The following is a 16,246-nucleotide window of genomic DNA, read 5'->3' as shown; positions in this document are numbered from 1 at the left end:
TTGGACTGCATCCCTAGAACTACTGTTGTTCCTGTTTCGATGTTGATCATTGTTTAATGCGGAAACGATGGTGAAAAAGAAAATGAGGAACGCTTCACGATTTTGCGTGTCATCCTTGCGCAGGGGCCATGCTAATCTTCTCTGTATCGTTCCAATTTTAGTATATGTACCGCCGAAGCAGGTACGAGAGTGAGTGCTTCACCCCCATATAAGTGAGGATCACTCCTCGCTGTCCTCCTATTTGTGGTTTTAAGCCGTTGCCGCCGGATTAAGACCACTACGTTGTCTGTACGTTGCTCCTGTTACACTGTTGGGGAGCGGAAAAGCGCAGGGGTGGGCAACGAGAACATTTAAACAACCGTTTTGTGAAATGAGCAATATTCCAAGTTCGCCGCAAGAAAGTCAATTGATAAATCTGCCACAGGAAAAAATTCTTTGAACGATTGCACCTGTACGTTGAAATGCGCTGCAAACATAGCTCCATCGCTCCCGGGGCCAAGTTTTGAAGAACGCATACCTGTATTTCTATTGAAGTAAGTTTCGTAGGTGGGAAATTGCCCTTTTCGAGATCCTCTGTCACAATAGTTCAGATTACGTCACAAAGTAACCAGAAAAGTATGGATTGGCTACCGCCCCTGGGGCATTGGACCTCTGATTGGACATTTGCTCTGTCCAACGAGACCGCAGTATTTTTCCCAAAGAATATTTTGTGGCCCCTCATGAGTAGGAAGCCAAAACAATTGTTTTTTAGCAGGCTGTCCGAACATTCGGTAGGGTGTGTTGTTGCAGACGACATTGAAAAACAAGTTCGTCTTGTTACTTTTATGAGCCACACGTGCTCTACAACGCGCCAGTTTACCCGTAAATCTGCTCCTGGAGAGATTGTCACCCATACGTTGGCAAAGTGCAAAACTTTCTTTGTCGGAGAAAGCTGGAATTCGAGAAAACCTGGGTATTCAATTTTGCGCAATGCAGGGATCCGAAAACCGTGCGCAATGCAGGGATCCGTTTTGATGGGGCTCTGTGCGACGTGGCGGCAGCGGCTTTTTGCCACTGGAGGGAGCACTTCAACATACCTCCGCCATCTTTTTTGCCCCCCACCCTGTCAAAGCTTCTAATAAACTTGAGCCGACAAAGTGCAAGGATTGGACTGCATCCCTAGAACTACTGTTGTTCCTGTTTCGATGTTGATCATTGTTTAATGCGGAAACGATGGTGAAAAAGAAAATGAGGAACGCTTCACGATTTTGCGTGTCATCCTTGCGCAGGGGCCATGCTAATCTTCTCTGTATCGTTCCAATTTTAGTATATGTACCGCCGAAGCAGGTACGAGAGTGAGTGCTTCACCCCCATATAAGTGAGGATCACTCCTCGCTGTCCTCCTATTTGTGGTTTTAAGCCGTTGCCGCCGGATTAAGACCACTACGTTGTCTGTACGTTGCTCCTGTTACACTGTTGGGGAGCGGAAAAGCGCAGGGGTGGGCAACGAGAACATTTAAACAACCGTTTTGTGAAATGAGCAATATTCCAAGTTCGCCGCAAGAAAGTCAATTGATAAATCTGCCACAGGAAAAAATTCTTTGAACGATTGCACCTGTACGTTGAAATGCGCTGCAAACATAGCTCCATCGCTCCCGGGGCCAAGTTTTGAAGAACGCATACCTGTATTTCTATTGAAGTAAGTTTCGTAGGTGGGAAATTGCCCTTTTCGAGATCCTCTGTCACAATAGTTCAGATTACGTCACAAAGTAACCAGAAAAGTATGGATTGGCTACCGCCCCTGGGGCATTGGACCTCTGATTGGACATTTGCTCTGTCCAACGAGACCGCAGTATTTTTCCCAAAGAATATTTTGTGGCCCCTCATGAGTAGGAAGCCAAAACAATTGTTTTTTAGCAGGCTGTCCGAACATTCGGTAGGGTGTGTTGTTGCAGACGACATTGAAAAACAAGTTCGTCTTGTTACTTTTATGAGCCACACGTGCTCTACAACGCGCCAGTTTACCCGTAAATCTGCTCCTGGAGAGATTGTCACCCATACGTTGGCAAAGTGCAAAACTTTCTTTGTCGGAGAAAGCTGGAATTCGAGAAAACCTGGGTATTCAATTTTGCGCAATGCAGGGATCCGAAAACCGTGCGCAATGCAGGGATCCGTTTTGATGGGGCTCTGTGCGACGTGGCGGCAGCGGCTTTTTGCCACTGGAGGGAGCACTTCAACATACCTCCGCCATCTTTTTTGCCCCCCACCCTGTCAAAGCTTCTAATAAACTTGAGCCGACAAAGTGCAAGGATTGGACTGCATCCCTAGAACTACTGTTGTTCCTGTTTCGATGTTGATCATTGTTTAATGCGGAAACGATGGTGAAAAAGAAAATGAGGAACGCTTCACGATTTTGCGTGTCATCCTTGCGCAGGGGCCATGCTAATCTTCTCTGTATCGTTCCAATTTTAGTATATGTACCGCCGAAGCAGGTACGAGAGTGAGTGCTTCACCCCCATATAAGTGAGGATCACTCCTCGCTGTCCTCCTATTTGTGGTTTTAAGCCGTTGCCGCCGGATTAAGACCACTACGTTGTCTGTACGTTGCTCCTGTTACACTGTTGGGGAGCGGAAAAGCGCAGGGGTGGGCAACGAGAACATTTAAACAACCGTTTTGTGAAATGAGCAATATTCCAAGTTCGCCGCAAGAAAGTCAATTGATAAATCTGCCACAGGAAAAAATTCTTTGAACGATTGCACCTGTACGTTGAAATGCGCTGCAAACATAGCTCCATCGCTCCCGGGGCCAAGTTTTGAAGAACGCATACCTGTATTTCTATTGAAGTAAGTTTCGTAGGTGGGAAATTGCCCTTTTCGAGATCCTCTGTCACAATAGTTCAGATTACGTCACAAAGTAACCAGAAAAGTATGGATTGGCTACCGCCCCTGGGGCATTGGACCTCTGATTGGACATTTGCTCTGTCCAACGAGACCGCAGTATTTTTCCCAAAGAATATTTTGTGGCCCCTCATGAGTAGGAAGCCAAAACAATTGTTTTTTAGCAGGCTGTCCGAACATTCGGTAGGGTGTGTTGTTGCAGACGACATTGAAAAACAAGTTCGTCTTGTTACTTTTATGAGCCACACGTGCTCTACAACGCGCCAGTTTACCCGTAAATCTGCTCCTGGAGAGATTGTCACCCATACGTTGGCAAAGTGCAAAACTTTCTTTGTCGGAGAAAGCTGGAATTCGAGAAAACCTGGGTATTCAATTTTGCGCAATGCAGGGATCCGAAAACCGTGCGCAATGCAGGGATCCGTTTTGATGGGGCTCTGTGCGACGTGGCGGCAGCGGCTTTTTGCCACTGGAGGGAGCACTTCAACATACCTCCGCCATCTTTTTTGCCCCCCACCCTGTCAAAGCTTCTAATAAACTTGAGCCGACAAAGTGCAAGGATTGGACTGCATCCCTAGAACTACTGTTGTTCCTGTTTCGATGTTGATCATTGTTTAATGCGGAAACGATGGTGAAAAAGAAAATGAGGAACGCTTCACGATTTTGCGTGTCATCCTTGCGCAGGGGCCATGCTAATCTTCTCTGTATCGTTCCAATTTTAGTATATGTACCGCCGAAGCAGGTACGAGAGTGAGTGCTTCACCCCCATATAAGTGAGGATCACTCCTCGCTGTCCTCCTATTTGTGGTTTTAAGCCGTTGCCGCCGGATTAAGACCACTACGTTGTCTGTACGTTGCTCCTGTTACACTGTTGGGGAGCGGAAAAGCGCAGGGGTGGGCAACGAGAACATTTAAACAACCGTTTTGTGAAATGAGCAATATTCCAAGTTCGCCGCAAGAAAGTCAATTGATAAATCTGCCACAGGAAAAAATTCTTTGAACGATTGCACCTGTACGTTGAAATGCGCTGCAAACATAGCTCCATCGCTCCCGGGGCCAAGTTTTGAAGAACGCATACCTGTATTTCTATTGAAGTAAGTTTCGTAGGTGGGAAATTGCCCTTTTCGAGATCCTCTGTCACAATAGTTCAGATTACGTCACAAAGTAACCAGAAAAGTATGGATTGGCTACCGCCCCTGGGGCATTGGACCTCTGATTGGACATTTGCTCTGTCCAACGAGACCGCAGTATTTTTCCCAAAGAATATTTTGTGGCCCCTCATGAGTAGGAAGCCAAAACAATTGTTTTTTAGCAGGCTGTCCGAACATTCGGTAGGGTGTGTTGTTGCAGACGACATTGAAAAACAAGTTCGTCTTGTTACTTTTATGAGCCACACGTGCTCTACAACGCGCCAGTTTACCCGTAAATCTGCTCCTGGAGAGATTGTCACCCATACGTTGGCAAAGTGCAAAACTTTCTTTGTCGGAGAAAGCTGGAATTCGAGAAAACCTGGGTATTCAATTTTGCGCAATGCAGGGATCCGAAAACCGTGCGCAATGCAGGGATCCGTTTTGATGGGGCTCTGTGCGACGTGGCGGCAGCGGCTTTTTGCCACTGGAGGGAGCACTTCAACATACCTCCGCCATCTTTTTTGCCCCCCACCCTGTCAAAGCTTCTAATAAACTTGAGCCGACAAAGTGCAAGGATTGGACTGCATCCCTAGAACTACTGTTGTTCCTGTTTCGATGTTGATCATTGTTTAATGCGGAAACGATGGTGAAAAAGAAAATGAGGAACGCTTCACGATTTTGCGTGTCATCCTTGCGCAGGGGCCATGCTAATCTTCTCTGTATCGTTCCAATTTTAGTATATGTACCGCCGAAGCAGGTACGAGAGTGAGTGCTTCACCCCCATATAAGTGAGGATCACTCCTCGCTGTCCTCCTATTTGTGGTTTTAAGCCGTTGCCGCCGGATTAAGACCACTACGTTGTCTGTACGTTGCTCCTGTTACACTGTTGGGGAGCGGAAAAGCGCAGGGGTGGGCAACGAGAACATTTAAACAACCGTTTTGTGAAATGAGCAATATTCCAAGTTCGCCGCAAGAAAGTCAATTGATAAATCTGCCACAGGAAAAAATTCTTTGAACGATTGCACCTGTACGTTGAAATGCGCTGCAAACATAGCTCCATCGCTCCCGGGGCCAAGTTTTGAAGAACGCATACCTGTATTTCTATTGAAGTAAGTTTCGTAGGTGGGAAATTGCCCTTTTCGAGATCCTCTGTCACAATAGTTCAGATTACGTCACAAAGTAACCAGAAAAGTATGGATTGGCTACCGCCCCTGGGGCATTGGACCTCTGATTGGACATTTGCTCTGTCCAACGAGACCGCAGTATTTTTCCCAAAGAATATTTTGTGGCCCCTCATGAGTAGGAAGCCAAAACAATTGTTTTTTAGCAGGCTGTCCGAACATTCGGTAGGGTGTGTTGTTGCAGACGACATTGAAAAACAAGTTCGTCTTGTTACTTTTATGAGCCACACGTGCTCTACAACGCGCCAGTTTACCCGTAAATCTGCTCCTGGAGAGATTGTCACCCATACGTTGGCAAAGTGCAAAACTTTCTTTGTCGGAGAAAGCTGGAATTCGAGAAAACCTGGGTATTCAATTTTGCGCAATGCAGGGATCCGAAAACCGTGCGCAATGCAGGGATCCGTTTTGATGGGGCTCTGTGCGACGTGGCGGCAGCGGCTTTTTGCCACTGGAGGGAGCACTTCAACATACCTCCGCCATCTTTTTTGCCCCCCACCCTGTCAAAGCTTCTAATAAACTTGAGCCGACAAAGTGCAAGGATTGGACTGCATCCCTAGAACTACTGTTGTTCCTGTTTCGATGTTGATCATTGTTTAATGCGGAAACGATGGTGAAAAAGAAAATGAGGAACGCTTCACGATTTTGCGTGTCATCCTTGCGCAGGGGCCATGCTAATCTTCTCTGTATCGTTCCAATTTTAGTATATGTACCGCCGAAGCAGGTACGAGAGTGAGTGCTTCACCCCCATATAAGTGAGGATCACTCCTCGCTGTCCTCCTATTTGTGGTTTTAAGCCGTTGCCGCCGGATTAAGACCACTACGTTGTCTGTACGTTGCTCCTGTTACACTGTTGGGGAGCGGAAAAGCGCAGGGGTGGGCAACGAGAACATTTAAACAACCGTTTTGTGAAATGAGCAATATTCCAAGTTCGCCGCAAGAAAGTCAATTGATAAATCTGCCACAGGAAAAAATTCTTTGAACGATTGCACCTGTACGTTGAAATGCGCTGCAAACATAGCTCCATCGCTCCCGGGGCCAAGTTTTGAAGAACGCATACCTGTATTTCTATTGAAGTAAGTTTCGTAGGTGGGAAATTGCCCTTTTCGAGATCCTCTGTCACAATAGTTCAGATTACGTCACAAAGTAACCAGAAAAGTATGGATTGGCTACCGCCCCTGGGGCATTGGACCTCTGATTGGACATTTGCTCTGTCCAACGAGACCGCAGTATTTTTCCCAAAGAATATTTTGTGGCCCCTCATGAGTAGGAAGCCAAAACAATTGTTTTTTAGCAGGCTGTCCGAACATTCGGTAGGGTGTGTTGTTGCAGACGACATTGAAAAACAAGTTCGTCTTGTTACTTTTATGAGCCACACGTGCTCTACAACGCGCCAGTTTACCCGTAAATCTGCTCCTGGAGAGATTGTCACCCATACGTTGGCAAAGTGCAAAACTTTCTTTGTCGGAGAAAGCTGGAATTCGAGAAAACCTGGGTATTCAATTTTGCGCAATGCAGGGATCCGAAAACCGTGCGCAATGCAGGGATCCGTTTTGATGGGGCTCTGTGCGACGTGGCGGCAGCGGCTTTTTGCCACTGGAGGGAGCACTTCAACATACCTCCGCCATCTTTTTTGCCCCCCACCCTGTCAAAGCTTCTAATAAACTTGAGCCGACAAAGTGCAAGGATTGGACTGCATCCCTAGAACTACTGTTGTTCCTGTTTCGATGTTGATCATTGTTTAATGCGGAAACGATGGTGAAAAAGAAAATGAGGAACGCTTCACGATTTTGCGTGTCATCCTTGCGCAGGGGCCATGCTAATCTTCTCTGTATCGTTCCAATTTTAGTATATGTACCGCCGAAGCAGGTACGAGAGTGAGTGCTTCACCCCCATATAAGTGAGGATCACTCCTCGCTGTCCTCCTATTTGTGGTTTTAAGCCGTTGCCGCCGGATTAAGACCACTACGTTGTCTGTACGTTGCTCCTGTTACACTGTTGGGGAGCGGAAAAGCGCAGGGGTGGGCAACGAGAACATTTAAACAACCGTTTTGTGAAATGAGCAATATTCCAAGTTCGCCGCAAGAAAGTCAATTGATAAATCTGCCACAGGAAAAAATTCTTTGAACGATTGCACCTGTACGTTGAAATGCGCTGCAAACATAGCTCCATCGCTCCCGGGGCCAAGTTTTGAAGAACGCATACCTGTATTTCTATTGAAGTAAGTTTCGTAGGTGGGAAATTGCCCTTTTCGAGATCCTCTGTCACAATAGTTCAGATTACGTCACAAAGTAACCAGAAAAGTATGGATTGGCTACCGCCCCTGGGGCATTGGACCTCTGATTGGACATTTGCTCTGTCCAACGAGACCGCAGTATTTTTCCCAAAGAATATTTTGTGGCCCCTCATGAGTAGGAAGCCAAAACAATTGTTTTTTAGCAGGCTGTCCGAACATTCGGTAGGGTGTGTTGTTGCAGACGACATTGAAAAACAAGTTCGTCTTGTTACTTTTATGAGCCACACGTGCTCTACAACGCGCCAGTTTACCCGTAAATCTGCTCCTGGAGAGATTGTCACCCATACGTTGGCAAAGTGCAAAACTTTCTTTGTCGGAGAAAGCTGGAATTCGAGAAAACCTGGGTATTCAATTTTGCGCAATGCAGGGATCCGAAAACCGTGCGCAATGCAGGGATCCGTTTTGATGGGGCTCTGTGCGACGTGGCGGCAGCGGCTTTTTGCCACTGGAGGGAGCACTTCAACATACCTCCGCCATCTTTTTTGCCCCCCACCCTGTCAAAGCTTCTAATAAACTTGAGCCGACAAAGTGCAAGGATTGGACTGCATCCCTAGAACTACTGTTGTTCCTGTTTCGATGTTGATCATTGTTTAATGCGGAAACGATGGTGAAAAAGAAAATGAGGAACGCTTCACGATTTTGCGTGTCATCCTTGCGCAGGGGCCATGCTAATCTTCTCTGTATCGTTCCAATTTTAGTATATGTACCGCCGAAGCAGGTACGAGAGTGAGTGCTTCACCCCCATATAAGTGAGGATCACTCCTCGCTGTCCTCCTATTTGTGGTTTTAAGCCGTTGCCGCCGGATTAAGACCACTACGTTGTCTGTACGTTGCTCCTGTTACACTGTTGGGGAGCGGAAAAGCGCAGGGGTGGGCAACGAGAACATTTAAACAACCGTTTTGTGAAATGAGCAATATTCCAAGTTCGCCGCAAGAAAGTCAATTGATAAATCTGCCACAGGAAAAAATTCTTTGAACGATTGCACCTGTACGTTGAAATGCGCTGCAAACATAGCTCCATCGCTCCCGGGGCCAAGTTTTGAAGAACGCATACCTGTATTTCTATTGAAGTAAGTTTCGTAGGTGGGAAATTGCCCTTTTCGAGATCCTCTGTCACAATAGTTCAGATTACGTCACAAAGTAACCAGAAAAGTATGGATTGGCTACCGCCCCTGGGGCATTGGACCTCTGATTGGACATTTGCTCTGTCCAACGAGACCGCAGTATTTTTCCCAAAGAATATTTTGTGGCCCCTCATGAGTAGGAAGCCAAAACAATTGTTTTTTAGCAGGCTGTCCGAACATTCGGTAGGGTGTGTTGTTGCAGACGACATTGAAAAACAAGTTCGTCTTGTTACTTTTATGAGCCACACGTGCTCTACAACGCGCCAGTTTACCCGTAAATCTGCTCCTGGAGAGATTGTCACCCATACGTTGGCAAAGTGCAAAACTTTCTTTGTCGGAGAAAGCTGGAATTCGAGAAAACCTGGGTATTCAATTTTGCGCAATGCAGGGATCCGAAAACCGTGCGCAATGCAGGGATCCGTTTTGATGGGGCTCTGTGCGACGTGGCGGCAGCGGCTTTTTGCCACTGGAGGGAGCACTTCAACATACCTCCGCCATCTTTTTTGCCCCCCACCCTGTCAAAGCTTCTAATAAACTTGAGCCGACAAAGTGCAAGGATTGGACTGCATCCCTAGAACTACTGTTGTTCCTGTTTCGATGTTGATCATTGTTTAATGCGGAAACGATGGTGAAAAAGAAAATGAGGAACGCTTCACGATTTTGCGTGTCATCCTTGCGCAGGGGCCATGCTAATCTTCTCTGTATCGTTCCAATTTTAGTATATGTACCGCCGAAGCAGGTACGAGAGTGAGTGCTTCACCCCCATATAAGTGAGGATCACTCCTCGCTGTCCTCCTATTTGTGGTTTTAAGCCGTTGCCGCCGGATTAAGACCACTACGTTGTCTGTACGTTGCTCCTGTTACACTGTTGGGGAGCGGAAAAGCGCAGGGGTGGGCAACGAGAACATTTAAACAACCGTTTTGTGAAATGAGCAATATTCCAAGTTCGCCGCAAGAAAGTCAATTGATAAATCTGCCACAGGAAAAAATTCTTTGAACGATTGCACCTGTACGTTGAAATGCGCTGCAAACATAGCTCCATCGCTCCCGGGGCCAAGTTTTGAAGAACGCATACCTGTATTTCTATTGAAGTAAGTTTCGTAGGTGGGAAATTGCCCTTTTCGAGATCCTCTGTCACAATAGTTCAGATTACGTCACAAAGTAACCAGAAAAGTATGGATTGGCTACCGCCCCTGGGGCATTGGACCTCTGATTGGACATTTGCTCTGTCCAACGAGACCGCAGTATTTTTCCCAAAGAATATTTTGTGGCCCCTCATGAGTAGGAAGCCAAAACAATTGTTTTTTAGCAGGCTGTCCGAACATTCGGTAGGGTGTGTTGTTGCAGACGACATTGAAAAACAAGTTCGTCTTGTTACTTTTATGAGCCACACGTGCTCTACAACGCGCCAGTTTACCCGTAAATCTGCTCCTGGAGAGATTGTCACCCATACGTTGGCAAAGTGCAAAACTTTCTTTGTCGGAGAAAGCTGGAATTCGAGAAAACCTGGGTATTCAATTTTGCGCAATGCAGGGATCCGAAAACCGTGCGCAATGCAGGGATCCGTTTTGATGGGGCTCTGTGCGACGTGGCGGCAGCGGCTTTTTGCCACTGGAGGGAGCACTTCAACATACCTCCGCCATCTTTTTTGCCCCCCACCCTGTCAAAGCTTCTAATAAACTTGAGCCGACAAAGTGCAAGGATTGGACTGCATCCCTAGAACTACTGTTGTTCCTGTTTCGATGTTGATCATTGTTTAATGCGGAAACGATGGTGAAAAAGAAAATGAGGAACGCTTCACGATTTTGCGTGTCATCCTTGCGCAGGGGCCATGCTAATCTTCTCTGTATCGTTCCAATTTTAGTATATGTACCGCCGAAGCAGGTACGAGAGTGAGTGCTTCACCCCCATATAAGTGAGGATCACTCCTCGCTGTCCTCCTATTTGTGGTTTTAAGCCGTTGCCGCCGGATTAAGACCACTACGTTGTCTGTACGTTGCTCCTGTTACACTGTTGGGGAGCGGAAAAGCGCAGGGGTGGGCAACGAGAACATTTAAACAACCGTTTTGTGAAATGAGCAATATTCCAAGTTCGCCGCAAGAAAGTCAATTGATAAATCTGCCACAGGAAAAAATTCTTTGAACGATTGCACCTGTACGTTGAAATGCGCTGCAAACATAGCTCCATCGCTCCCGGGGCCAAGTTTTGAAGAACGCATACCTGTATTTCTATTGAAGTAAGTTTCGTAGGTGGGAAATTGCCCTTTTCGAGATCCTCTGTCACAATAGTTCAGATTACGTCACAAAGTAACCAGAAAAGTATGGATTGGCTACCGCCCCTGGGGCATTGGACCTCTGATTGGACATTTGCTCTGTCCAACGAGACCGCAGTATTTTTCCCAAAGAATATTTTGTGGCCCCTCATGAGTAGGAAGCCAAAACAATTGTTTTTTAGCAGGCTGTCCGAACATTCGGTAGGGTGTGTTGTTGCAGACGACATTGAAAAACAAGTTCGTCTTGTTACTTTTATGAGCCACACGTGCTCTACAACGCGCCAGTTTACCCGTAAATCTGCTCCTGGAGAGATTGTCACCCATACGTTGGCAAAGTGCAAAACTTTCTTTGTCGGAGAAAGCTGGAATTCGAGAAAACCTGGGTATTCAATTTTGCGCAATGCAGGGATCCGAAAACCGTGCGCAATGCAGGGATCCGTTTTGATGGGGCTCTGTGCGACGTGGCGGCAGCGGCTTTTTGCCACTGGAGGGAGCACTTCAACATACCTCCGCCATCTTTTTTGCCCCCCACCCTGTCAAAGCTTCTAATAAACTTGAGCCGACAAAGTGCAAGGATTGGACTGCATCCCTAGAACTACTGTTGTTCCTGTTTCGATGTTGATCATTGTTTAATGCGGAAACGATGGTGAAAAAGAAAATGAGGAACGCTTCACGATTTTGCGTGTCATCCTTGCGCAGGGGCCATGCTAATCTTCTCTGTATCGTTCCAATTTTAGTATATGTACCGCCGAAGCAGGTACGAGAGTGAGTGCTTCACCCCCATATAAGTGAGGATCACTCCTCGCTGTCCTCCTATTTGTGGTTTTAAGCCGTTGCCGCCGGATTAAGACCACTACGTTGTCTGTACGTTGCTCCTGTTACACTGTTGGGGAGCGGAAAAGCGCAGGGGTGGGCAACGAGAACATTTAAACAACCGTTTTGTGAAATGAGCAATATTCCAAGTTCGCCGCAAGAAAGTCAATTGATAAATCTGCCACAGGAAAAAATTCTTTGAACGATTGCACCTGTACGTTGAAATGCGCTGCAAACATAGCTCCATCGCTCCCGGGGCCAAGTTTTGAAGAACGCATACCTGTATTTCTATTGAAGTAAGTTTCGTAGGTGGGAAATTGCCCTTTTCGAGATCCTCTGTCACAATAGTTCAGATTACGTCACAAAGTAACCAGAAAAGTATGGATTGGCTACCGCCCCTGGGGCATTGGACCTCTGATTGGACATTTGCTCTGTCCAACGAGACCGCAGTATTTTTCCCAAAGAATATTTTGTGGCCCCTCATGAGTAGGAAGCCAAAACAATTGTTTTTTAGCAGGCTGTCCGAACATTCGGTAGGGTGTGTTGTTGCAGACGACATTGAAAAACAAGTTCGTCTTGTTACTTTTATGAGCCACACGTGCTCTACAACGCGCCAGTTTACCCGTAAATCTGCTCCTGGAGAGATTGTCACCCATACGTTGGCAAAGTGCAAAACTTTCTTTGTCGGAGAAAGCTGGAATTCGAGAAAACCTGGGTATTCAATTTTGCGCAATGCAGGGATCCGAAAACCGTGCGCAATGCAGGGATCCGTTTTGATGGGGCTCTGTGCGACGTGGCGGCAGCGGCTTTTTGCCACTGGAGGGAGCACTTCAACATACCTCCGCCATCTTTTTTGCCCCCCACCCTGTCAAAGCTTCTAATAAACTTGAGCCGACAAAGTGCAAGGATTGGACTGCATCCCTAGAACTACTGTTGTTCCTGTTTCGATGTTGATCATTGTTTAATGCGGAAACGATGGTGAAAAAGAAAATGAGGAACGCTTCACGATTTTGCGTGTCATCCTTGCGCAGGGGCCATGCTAATCTTCTCTGTATCGTTCCAATTTTAGTATATGTACCGCCGAAGCAGGTACGAGAGTGAGTGCTTCACCCCCATATAAGTGAGGATCACTCCTCGCTGTCCTCCTATTTGTGGTTTTAAGCCGTTGCCGCCGGATTAAGACCACTACGTTGTCTGTACGTTGCTCCTGTTACACTGTTGGGGAGCGGAAAAGCGCAGGGGTGGGCAACGAGAACATTTAAACAACCGTTTTGTGAAATGAGCAATATTCCAAGTTCGCCGCAAGAAAGTCAATTGATAAATCTGCCACAGGAAAAAATTCTTTGAACGATTGCACCTGTACGTTGAAATGCGCTGCAAACATAGCTCCATCGCTCCCGGGGCCAAGTTTTGAAGAACGCATACCTGTATTTCTATTGAAGTAAGTTTCGTAGGTGGGAAATTGCCCTTTTCGAGATCCTCTGTCACAATAGTTCAGATTACGTCACAAAGTAACCAGAAAAGTATGGATTGGCTACCGCCCCTGGGGCATTGGACCTCTGATTGGACATTTGCTCTGTCCAACGAGACCGCAGTATTTTTCCCAAAGAATATTTTGTGGCCCCTCATGAGTAGGAAGCCAAAACAATTGTTTTTTAGCAGGCTGTCCGAACATTCGGTAGGGTGTGTTGTTGCAGACGACATTGAAAAACAAGTTCGTCTTGTTACTTTTATGAGCCACACGTGCTCTACAACGCGCCAGTTTACCCGTAAATCTGCTCCTGGAGAGATTGTCACCCATACGTTGGCAAAGTGCAAAACTTTCTTTGTCGGAGAAAGCTGGAATTCGAGAAAACCTGGGTATTCAATTTTGCGCAATGCAGGGATCCGAAAACCGTGCGCAATGCAGGGATCCGTTTTGATGGGGCTCTGTGCGACGTGGCGGCAGCGGCTTTTTGCCACTGGAGGGAGCACTTCAACATACCTCCGCCATCTTTTTTGCCCCCCACCCTGTCAAAGCTTCTAATAAACTTGAGCCGACAAAGTGCAAGGATTGGACTGCATCCCTAGAACTACTGTTGTTCCTGTTTCGATGTTGATCATTGTTTAATGCGGAAACGATGGTGAAAAAGAAAATGAGGAACGCTTCACGATTTTGCGTGTCATCCTTGCGCAGGGGCCATGCTAATCTTCTCTGTATCGTTCCAATTTTAGTATATGTACCGCCGAAGCAGGTACGAGAGTGAGTGCTTCACCCCCATATAAGTGAGGATCACTCCTCGCTGTCCTCCTATTTGTGGTTTTAAGCCGTTGCCGCCGGATTAAGACCACTACGTTGTCTGTACGTTGCTCCTGTTACACTGTTGGGGAGCGGAAAAGCGCAGGGGTGGGCAACGAGAACATTTAAACAACCGTTTTGTGAAATGAGCAATATTCCAAGTTCGCCGCAAGAAAGTCAATTGATAAATCTGCCACAGGAAAAAATTCTTTGAACGATTGCACCTGTACGTTGAAATGCGCTGCAAACATAGCTCCATCGCTCCCGGGGCCAAGTTTTGAAGAACGCATACCTGTATTTCTATTGAAGTAAGTTTCGTAGGTGGGAAATTGCCCTTTTCGAGATCCTCTGTCACAATAGTTCAGATTACGTCACAAAGTAACCAGAAAAGTATGGATTGGCTACCGCCCCTGGGGCATTGGACCTCTGATTGGACATTTGCTCTGTCCAACGAGACCGCAGTATTTTTCCCAAAGAATATTTTGTGGCCCCTCATGAGTAGGAAGCCAAAACAATTGTTTTTTAGCAGGCTGTCCGAACATTCGGTAGGGTGTGTTGTTGCAGACGACATTGAAAAACAAGTTCGTCTTGTTACTTTTATGAGCCACACGTGCTCTACAACGCGCCAGTTTACCCGTAAATCTGCTCCTGGAGAGATTGTCACCCATACGTTGGCAAAGTGCAAAACTTTCTTTGTCGGAGAAAGCTGGAATTCGAGAAAACCTGGGTATTCAATTTTGCGCAATGCAGGGATCCGAAAACCGTGCGCAATGCAGGGATCCGTTTTGATGGGGCTCTGTGCGACGTGGCGGCAGCGGCTTTTTGCCACTGGAGGGAGCACTTCAACATACCTCCGCCATCTTTTTTGCCCCCCACCCTGTCAAAGCTTCTAATAAACTTGAGCCGACAAAGTGCAAGGATTGGACTGCATCCCTAGAACTACTGTTGTTCCTGTTTCGATGTTGATCATTGTTTAATGCGGAAACGATGGTGAAAAAGAAAATGAGGAACGCTTCACGATTTTGCGTGTCATCCTTGCGCAGGGGCCATGCTAATCTTCTCTGTATCGTTCCAATTTTAGTATATGTACCGCCGAAGCAGGTACGAGAGTGAGTGCTTCACCCCCATATAAGTGAGGATCACTCCTCGCTGTCCTCCTATTTGTGGTTTTAAGCCGTTGCCGCCGGATTAAGACCACTACGTTGTCTGTACGTTGCTCCTGTTACACTGTTGGGGAGCGGAAAAGCGCAGGGGTGGGCAACGAGAACATTTAAACAACCGTTTTGTGAAATGAGCAATATTCCAAGTTCGCCGCAAGAAAGTCAATTGATAAATCTGCCACAGGAAAAAATTCTTTGAACGATTGCACCTGTACGTTGAAATGCGCTGCAAACATAGCTCCATCGCTCCCGGGGCCAAGTTTTGAAGAACGCATACCTGTATTTCTATTGAAGTAAGTTTCGTAGGTGGGAAATTGCCCTTTTCGAGATCCTCTGTCACAATAGTTCAGATTACGTCACAAAGTAACCAGAAAAGTATGGATTGGCTACCGCCCCTGGGGCATTGGACCTCTGATTGGACATTTGCTCTGTCCAACGAGACCGCAGTATTTTTCCCAAAGAATATTTTGTGGCCCCTCATGAGTAGGAAGCCAAAACAATTGTTTTTTAGCAGGCTGTCCGAACATTCGGTAGGGTGTGTTGTTGCAGACGACATTGAAAAACAAGTTCGTCTTGTTACTTTTATGAGCCACACGTGCTCTACAACGCGCCAGTTTACCCGTAAATCTGCTCCTGGAGAGATTGTCACCCATACGTTGGCAAAGTGCAAAACTTTCTTTGTCGGAGAAAGCTGGAATTCGAGAAAACCTGGGTATTCAATTTTGCGCAATGCAGGGATCCGAAAACCGTGCGCAATGCAGGGATCCGTTTTGATGGGGCTCTGTGCGACGTGGCGGCAGCGGCTTTTTGCCACTGGAGGGAGCACTTCAACATACCTCCGCCATCTTTTTTGCCCCCCACCCTGTCAAAGCTTCTAATAAACTTGAGCCGACAAAGTGCAAGGATTGGACTGCATCCCTAGAACTACTGTTGTTCCTGTTTCGATGTTGATCATTGTTTAATGCGGAAACGATGGTGAAAAAGAAAATGAGGAACGCTTCACGATTTTGCGTGTCATCCTTGCGCAGGGGCCATGCTAATCTTCTCTGTATCGTTCCAATTTTAGTATATGTACCGCCGAAGCAGGTACGAGAGTGAGTGCTTCACCCCCATATAAGTGA

At 46.7% G+C, this 16,246-nt stretch overlaps 15 non-coding genes across 15 annotated transcripts; all 15 read right to left on the bottom strand.

Moving 5' to 3' along the window:
• Window positions 1–78: 78 nt before the first annotated feature.
• LOC145909792 (U6 spliceosomal RNA) lies at window positions 79–185 on the bottom strand. Its single transcript, XR_014403160.1, has one exon. It is a non-coding gene; the product is annotated as a U6 spliceosomal RNA (small nuclear RNA).
• Window positions 186–1,223: 1,038 nt separating this feature from the next.
• LOC145909791 (U6 spliceosomal RNA) lies at window positions 1,224–1,330 on the bottom strand. Its single transcript, XR_014403159.1, has one exon. It is a non-coding gene; the product is annotated as a U6 spliceosomal RNA (small nuclear RNA).
• Window positions 1,331–2,368: 1,038 nt separating this feature from the next.
• On the bottom strand, window positions 2,369–2,475 carry LOC145909790 (U6 spliceosomal RNA). Its single transcript, XR_014403158.1, has one exon. It is a non-coding gene; the product is annotated as a U6 spliceosomal RNA (small nuclear RNA).
• Window positions 2,476–3,513: 1,038 nt separating this feature from the next.
• On the bottom strand, window positions 3,514–3,620 carry LOC145909789 (U6 spliceosomal RNA). The gene has a single exon (XR_014403157.1). It is a non-coding gene; the product is annotated as a U6 spliceosomal RNA (small nuclear RNA).
• Window positions 3,621–4,658: 1,038 nt separating this feature from the next.
• Window positions 4,659–4,765, bottom strand: LOC145909788 (U6 spliceosomal RNA). The gene has a single exon (XR_014403156.1). It is a non-coding gene; the product is annotated as a U6 spliceosomal RNA (small nuclear RNA).
• A 1,038-nt stretch (window positions 4,766–5,803) lies between these two features.
• On the bottom strand, window positions 5,804–5,910 carry LOC145909787 (U6 spliceosomal RNA). Its single transcript, XR_014403155.1, has one exon. It is a non-coding gene; the product is annotated as a U6 spliceosomal RNA (small nuclear RNA).
• Window positions 5,911–6,948: 1,038 nt separating this feature from the next.
• LOC145909785 (U6 spliceosomal RNA) lies at window positions 6,949–7,055 on the bottom strand. Its single transcript, XR_014403153.1, has one exon. It is a non-coding gene; the product is annotated as a U6 spliceosomal RNA (small nuclear RNA).
• A 1,038-nt stretch (window positions 7,056–8,093) lies between these two features.
• Window positions 8,094–8,200, bottom strand: LOC145909784 (U6 spliceosomal RNA). Its single transcript, XR_014403152.1, has one exon. It is a non-coding gene; the product is annotated as a U6 spliceosomal RNA (small nuclear RNA).
• A 1,038-nt stretch (window positions 8,201–9,238) lies between these two features.
• Window positions 9,239–9,345, bottom strand: LOC145909783 (U6 spliceosomal RNA). Its single transcript, XR_014403151.1, has one exon. It is a non-coding gene; the product is annotated as a U6 spliceosomal RNA (small nuclear RNA).
• Window positions 9,346–10,383: 1,038 nt separating this feature from the next.
• On the bottom strand, window positions 10,384–10,490 carry LOC145909782 (U6 spliceosomal RNA). The gene has a single exon (XR_014403150.1). It is a non-coding gene; the product is annotated as a U6 spliceosomal RNA (small nuclear RNA).
• Window positions 10,491–11,528: 1,038 nt separating this feature from the next.
• On the bottom strand, window positions 11,529–11,635 carry LOC145909781 (U6 spliceosomal RNA). Its single transcript, XR_014403149.1, has one exon. It is a non-coding gene; the product is annotated as a U6 spliceosomal RNA (small nuclear RNA).
• A 1,038-nt stretch (window positions 11,636–12,673) lies between these two features.
• Window positions 12,674–12,780, bottom strand: LOC145909780 (U6 spliceosomal RNA). The gene has a single exon (XR_014403148.1). It is a non-coding gene; the product is annotated as a U6 spliceosomal RNA (small nuclear RNA).
• A 1,038-nt stretch (window positions 12,781–13,818) lies between these two features.
• Window positions 13,819–13,925, bottom strand: LOC145909779 (U6 spliceosomal RNA). Its single transcript, XR_014403147.1, has one exon. It is a non-coding gene; the product is annotated as a U6 spliceosomal RNA (small nuclear RNA).
• Window positions 13,926–14,963: 1,038 nt separating this feature from the next.
• On the bottom strand, window positions 14,964–15,070 carry LOC145909778 (U6 spliceosomal RNA). Its single transcript, XR_014403146.1, has one exon. It is a non-coding gene; the product is annotated as a U6 spliceosomal RNA (small nuclear RNA).
• A 1,038-nt stretch (window positions 15,071–16,108) lies between these two features.
• LOC145909777 (U6 spliceosomal RNA) lies at window positions 16,109–16,215 on the bottom strand. The gene has a single exon (XR_014403145.1). It is a non-coding gene; the product is annotated as a U6 spliceosomal RNA (small nuclear RNA).
• Between the last annotated feature and the right edge of the window lie 31 nt (window positions 16,216–16,246).

This window comes from Ascidia mentula, chromosome 7 (genome assembly GCF_947561715.1).
Source record: "Ascidia mentula chromosome 7, kaAscMent1.1, whole genome shotgun sequence".
Taxonomy (NCBI): Eukaryota; Metazoa; Chordata; class Ascidiacea; order Phlebobranchia; family Ascidiidae; genus Ascidia; species Ascidia mentula.
The sequence above is the reverse complement of the archived record's forward strand: the minus strand, read 5'-3'. Positions and strand labels throughout refer to the sequence as shown.